Genomic DNA, 6,903 nt, shown 5'->3' with positions numbered 1-6,903 from the left:
CAGCAAAGGAAATGACTGGCAAAACGAAAAGACAACTCAGGGAATGGAAGTGTCTGGAGAAAGACAAATACTATATGATATTACTTATATGTGGAGTCTAAAAAAATAATACAGATGAATCTATATACAAAACAGAAATAGACTCACAGACAGAGAAAACTAACTTATAGCGACCAAAAGTGGGGACAGACAAATTAGGAGTATGGGATTAACAGATACAAACTGCTATATATAAAATAGATAACCAACAAGGATTTACTGTATGGCACAGGGTCTTATATTCAATATCTTGTAATAGCGTATAATCAAATATAATCTGAAAAAAAAATGAATCACTATGCTGCACACCTGAAACTAACACAATGTTGTAAATCAACTATACTTCAATTTAAAAGGATTAAACTTCCTTAAGATATCACTGTCTGTATTTTGAAAACATTTTTCTTTACTTCTCATCTTCATTAAAATTTGCCATGATTATTATTTTACTATTTAACATAAATAAGAAAGAATGTAAAAAAATTGAGGTGCTCTCACTGAAGTATGCGTGTATGTTAGTGATGGTGTGGTTGGGAACAGAAGGGCAGTGACCCACCAACCTATTTTGAGCCATCTTCATAGATTTGGGGGCTGTTAAAAAAAAAAATCTTAAAATTCAGTTCCTGAGCAAATGGCCCAAGGAGGAACATACCGTTGGTGGGCATCTTGGAAGGAGATGGTACATCTTAATATGACAGCTTGTCTTTAAGATGATCTAACCCCTTATTTGCATCAATTACTGGGTCACCAAACATTGTCTGCTTGATTCTTTTATAGACATGGTTGCTTGGGAGAGAACACACTGATCCCTTGAGGAGACTAATTTGGTCAATACTTCTTATGGTAGGTTAGAAGATAGGCATTTTATTTATCAGGTAGGCTCTTTGTATACTGAAATACAGATGTTTTGTGCTTGAGTCAACCTTGTGTGAATTTGATTCAAGTTGTTGAATTTGTGGAGCAGAAGTCCAACCCCTACCCAAAGGGTCACAAACTTACGTTCTTACAGGGCAGTTAAGTGAATGAACAGGGGCAGGGTGGGAACCACAGCAAAAAAAAAAAAAAAAAAAAAATTGTTTGGCTTGAACCAGTGGTGACCATGTGGGAATGTGAGACCACCTGTGGTCAGATCCAGATTTTCAAGAGGAGATAAATATCCAGGGTTTTGTGGGAATACTACCGATATTTAAATATTTAAATATGCACAAATGTTCTAAAACAACAGCTGGAATAAACAAAACATGCTTGGAAGCAGGATCTGGCCTGTGTTGACTAGGAGATGACTTCTGCCCCAGGCCTTGTTCTAGAAAGAGGCAGTCCTGTTCAGCATTCTGAAAGCTTTCTTTGCTTACCACCAATGTGTGTCTAATCTGAGAATGAGCAATGAGTCTCATGATTTCAAGGGAAATTGTACAGTTCAGTTAGTTTCACGACTTTTATCTTAGACAAGTTAACAGAAGGTATTGAAATAAATAATTATAATACCAATGACAAATAATACTTTTTGTGTACACATACAGTGTTACAATTATATATTCACACACATACACCTGTACAGTCTATTTAGCCCAAGGAATAAAAGTCATTCATCTTGCTTTGCCATTTCTAATTAGAAACCCCAATATAAAAAGATCTGCAGTGGACAGGGACAAAGAATCTCCCCAGTACATCCCATTAGACCTAATATTTCTTGACCTCTCTCAAGGTCATCTTTATCACAACACGTAGAAAGGTAGATGAATCCGTCCTTCAATAAATTGAATGGATGTTTTCAAAAGAAAAGTCTATGGCAATGCCTTTATTTGCCCTCAATAACTCATTGTTTCTTGTAACCTTCAGAGTTGTCCATTGATCTTATCGATTAACTTCTCCATGGGTGTGTATTCTGGCTGACCTGTTTGATCTGGAAAAAGTTGTGCCTTTATCCATTGTCTAGATCAATGATTGCTGTATCTGTGTTTTCTGCCTCATCTGATGTCCAAACGTTGTTTCTTTTTACTTTATATACAATAAAAAATATAAAGAAAAATCAATAAAGTTAGTATTTTACTTAGTAAAAATCAAAAAATGGAGCAGGTAGGGAGGATTCCACTTAACTCTTAATTCAATGATGAATCTTAAAGGTGTTGCCCCATTGCATCTTGCCAATGATGAAAGTCAGTTCATTTGGTGGTGTTTATTAGGTTGTGCCCATAAGCTGGGAAAAACAGGTCAAAATCAAGTGCTTTACCTTCACTCCTCTGGTCCTACAGTGTGGAGTGGAGGAGGGAGACGATGCAAAGGTAGACTCATGACCTCTCTCATCTTGATTTCTTTCTCTGCCGCATTGAGATGCAAATGAACCCTGACATTTTGCCTACATTTCTTTCTCTTTTTCCTCCCTATCCATGTCTCTTTGTGTTCTTAAGCAGCTAATATGTTCAGGCTCTGCTGACACTTGCTGCCATAAATTGAACGATGTAGAACAGAACTCACACTGAAGTGTTGGTAATCTAGCGGGCTAATCAACCCAGAATTCGTATTTTAAAAGCATGGAATGGGGAATGATATAATTTAGTGGAATTAGTGCCTGATGGTCATGTCTCTGATTCTTAGATGAGGAAATAAGAGAGACAGAGAGAGAGAAAAAAATGCATTTGGGAATAGCTTTTATTATCATGTGGAAATCACATGCTGTATAGATCTCCAGAAGTTACTTATACTACATAATTGAAACTCTATACTCTTTGACTATCTACTGTATAGCATAGTGCCTATAGATCTCAGTACTGTATTGGATACTTAAAATTTGCTGAGAAGATAGATCTTATGTTTCTTACCACACATATACACGATATTATAATAAAAGGGGTGGAAAGAGACTTTGGGGCCTGATGGATGTCTTTTTGGCGTTCACAGCGGTGATGGTTTCATGGGTTTATATCTATCACCAAACTCATCGAGTTGTATACAATAAATATGTACAGCTTTTTACATGTCATTTATACCTCAACAAAGTGGTTTTAAAAAAATCACACCACTGCTTTCTGCATAATGCACTGCAAAAGCACAAACGATAAGAAAACTCTTGACCAAACTTAATCAAGCCAGTGAAGTAGCATCTTTCCAAAATGGAAATTGTTTGTGCCAGCAAACAAGCAGGAAGGCCTTAAAGACCCCACGTTAACAATTGTTATTGAAGGCTCCTGGGACCAGAACTTCTAAAACGACAAATATGTCTGGAAGGCTGTGGTCCAAGGGCATTTCTGCTGGCTATAAGTGGGGTATGGAACCAGAGGGAGCACACAGCTCTCCTGAAAATTGAAGGTGTATATACTTGAGATGAAACTGAATTCTATCTCGGCAAGAGATTTCCTTATGTGTACAAAGCAAAGGACAACACAGTAACTCCTGGTGGAAAATCTAACAAAACCAGAGTAATTTGGGGAAAGAACTCACGCTCATGGAAACAGTGGCATGGTTCATGACAAAGTCTGAAACAACCTTCCTGCTAAGGCCATTGGACACAGAATCCATGTGATGCTGTACCCTTCAAGGATTTAAACTTATTGAAAAGTAAATAAAAAAGAGTGTGGATTTGTTCAAAAAAAAAAAAAAGCAATTGTTATCCAGTATTGACATCAATCTGTGGTTGCTCATCCCAAGGAGACCTTGGACTTGAGTTGTGTTGTTCACTGCTGCACTGCAAGACCCAGCACAGTGCACTCAAGATATATTCACCGAATGAATGAATTCAAGAATGACTATAGCCCATGGAAGGTGAGAATTGCAACAGGGTCCCACAGAAAACCACAAGACTAACCATTCAGATGAAGAGTGAAAATGCAGGGGAACATGTGGCTGAGTCACATAGTAGCTGTATGACTTTGGGCAGGAGAATCAGTCTCTCTGAACCTGTGTGCTCAACTCTACAGTACGAATGGCACTTATGTCAAAGGAGGCTTTGAATATTAACTGAGAGAAAGTGAGAGATGACACATGACCAAACTCGGGACTCAATTGTTATTTCCCTTTCCTCTCATTTCCTTTTATTTTTCTTGAAACATTTCCTTCTCTTTCTCCCAACTCATGGGTCATGAAACATTTTCATTGTTATTGAAAATATCAAACTTCTGCTCTGTGGCCTGCAGGACCACTCGTTCTTCATGTGACCTTGGAAAAGTTACTTAGTTTCTCTAGGCTGTTTCTTCATCTTTCAGATGGGAGAGATGATTCCTCCTGTATTAGAGGGTTGTTTTGGGGATGAAACAAGTAAATGTAAGTGCTTAGAAGAGTTTCAGGCAAACCTCAGCTGTTATTGTTAAGGTCATATATACTTGTAAAGAAGGGGAATAATTTTGGTAAAGGTAATTTTGGGAAGTGCCGGATTGCTGATAAACAACAACTAGGAAGCACCATATTTTATATAAATGCTTTGCTATTTCTCAGGTCTAGGAGAAACCCAAAAAGATCTTTCCAAGCATTCACCATCACAGACTCTTCTTGTAAAAAAAACAGCATCTGTCTACTTATCTAAATTTAACTGATACCTTCAATTTCTAATCAACAACAAGAATCCTTATTTTGATGTAATTTACAGTGTTATTTATTATCCATGTGAGCTTGGAAACATTATTTTACCTCTCTGAACCTTTTCATAAAATTGAGCTATGGATGTGTAACATCACAGATTGCTAGTGTTATGGAAGTTGCATAGTCCATAGAACCCACTTACCAACTTCTTTTATGTTTTTTAACATCTTTATTGGAGTATAATTGCTTTACAATGGTGTGTTAGTTTCTGCTGTATAACAAAGTGAATCAGCTATACATACACATATATCCCCATATCTCCTCCCTCTTGTGTCTCCCTCTCACCCTCCCTATCCCACCCTTCTAGGTGGTCACAAAGCACCGAGCTGATTTCCCTGTGCTATGTGGCTGCTTCCCACTAGCTATCTATTTTACATTTGGTAGTGTATATATGTCCATGCCACTCTCTCACTTCGTCCCAGCTTACCCTTCCCCCTCCCTGCATCCTCAAGTCCATTCTCTACATCTGCATCTTTATTCCTGTCCTGCCCCTAGGTTCTTTAGAACCATTTTTTTTTATTTTTTGATTCCATATATGTGTTAGCATACAGTGTTTGTCTTTCTCTTTCTGACTTACTTCACTCTGTATGACAGTCTCTAGGTCCATCCACCTCACTATAAATAACTCAATTTTGTTTCTTCTTATGACTGAGTAATATTCCATTGTATATATGAGCCCCATCTTCCTTATCCATTCATCTGTTGATGGACATTTAGGTTGGGTCCATGTCCTGGCTATTGTAAATAGAGCTGCAATGAACATTGTGGTATATGACTCTTTTTGAATTATGGTTTTCTCAGGGTATATGCCCAGTAGTTAGATCATTGGGTCATTTGGTAGTTCTATTTTTAGTTTTTTAAGCAACCTCCACACTGTTCTCCATAGTGGCTGTATCAATTTACATTCCCACCAACAGTGCAAGAGGGTTCCCTTTTCTCCACACCCTCTCCAGAATTTATTGTTTGTAGATTTTTGATGATGACCATTCTGACTGGTGTCAGGTGATACTTCATTGTAGTTTTGATTTGCATTTCTCTAATAATTAGTGATTTTTAGCATCCTTTCATGTGTTTGTGGGCAATCTGTATATCTTCTTTGGAGAAATGTCTATTTAGGTCTTCTGTCCATTTTTGGATTTGTTGTTTGTTTTTTTGATATTGAGCTGCATGAGTTGCTTGTATGTTTTGGAGATTAATCCTTTGTCAATTGCTTCATTTGCAAATATTTTCTCCCATTCTGAGGATTGTCTTTTCATCTTGTTTATGGTTTCCTTTGCTGTGCAAAAGATTTGAAGTTTCATTAGGTCCCATTTGTTTATTTTTGTTTTTATTTCCATTTCTCTAGGCGATGGGTCAAAAAGGATCTTGCTGTGATTTATGTCATAGAGTGTTCTGCCTGTGTTTTCCTCTAAGAGTTTTATAGTGCCTGACCTTACATTTAGGTCTTTAATCCATTTTGAGTTTATTTTTGTGTGGTGTTAGAGAGTGTTCTAATTTCATTCTTGTACATGTAGCTGTCCAGTTTTCTGAGCACCACTTATTGAAGAGGCTGTCTTTTCTCCATTGTATATTCCTGCCTCCTTTGTCATAGATTAGTTGACCATAGCTGTGTGGGTTTATGTCAGGGCCTTCTATCCTGTTCCATTGAGCTATATTTCTGTTTCTGTGCCAGTACCATACTGTCTTGATTACTATAACTTTGCAGTATAGTCTGAAGTCCAGGAGCCTGATTCCTGCAGCTCCGTTTTTCTTTCTGAAGATTGCTTTGGCTATTCAGTGTCTTTCGTGTTTCCATTCAAATTGTAAAATTTTTTGTTCTAGTTCTGTGAAAAATGTCATTGGTAGTTTGATACGGATTGCATTGAATCTGTAGATCACTTAGGGTAGTATAGTCATTTTCACAATGTTGATTCTTCCAATCCAAGAACATGGTATATCTCTCCATCTGTGAAACCACCTATCAACTTCTGATATTATGAATGTTGACTTCCTTACTGTGCCATCCTGATATGGACTCTCAGTTTTGAGAAGTCAGTTGTAAAACTGTCCCACCATATTAGTGAGATAGTGAGGTGTCATAGGAGCCCCTCACTTAAAAGCACATTTATTAGGGCCTGTTGCCAACCTCTTTCTTTTTTATTTCCCTTTGAGAATTATGGTTGCTGCATTTGTCAGGGTCCAACCAGGAAAAGGGGAACCATTCTAAATATGTACAACAGAAGGAATTTATTCAGGGGATTGGTAATTTGGTAACTAGAAGTTGAGAAACCAGCAGGAGACTGCGTGGAAACT

General features: G+C 37.5%; 1 pseudogene; it reads left to right on the top strand.

The window, feature by feature from the left end:
* The first annotated feature begins 3,253 nt into the window (after positions 1–3,253).
* On the top strand, positions 3,254–3,618 carry LOC113630204 (60S ribosomal protein L35a pseudogene; annotated as a pseudogene).
* The last annotated feature ends 3,285 nt before the right edge of the window (positions 3,619–6,903 follow it).

The sequence above is a fragment of the Aethalodelphis obliquidens genome, unplaced genomic scaffold, assembly GCF_003676395.1.
Source record: "Aethalodelphis obliquidens isolate GAN/ISIS:26980383/991018 unplaced genomic scaffold, ASM367639v1 scaffold29, whole genome shotgun sequence".
Classification (NCBI taxonomy): domain Eukaryota; kingdom Metazoa; phylum Chordata; class Mammalia; order Artiodactyla; family Delphinidae; genus Aethalodelphis; species Aethalodelphis obliquidens.
Note: the sequence above shows the minus strand (reverse complement) of the source record. Positions and strands in the feature narration are given on the sequence as shown.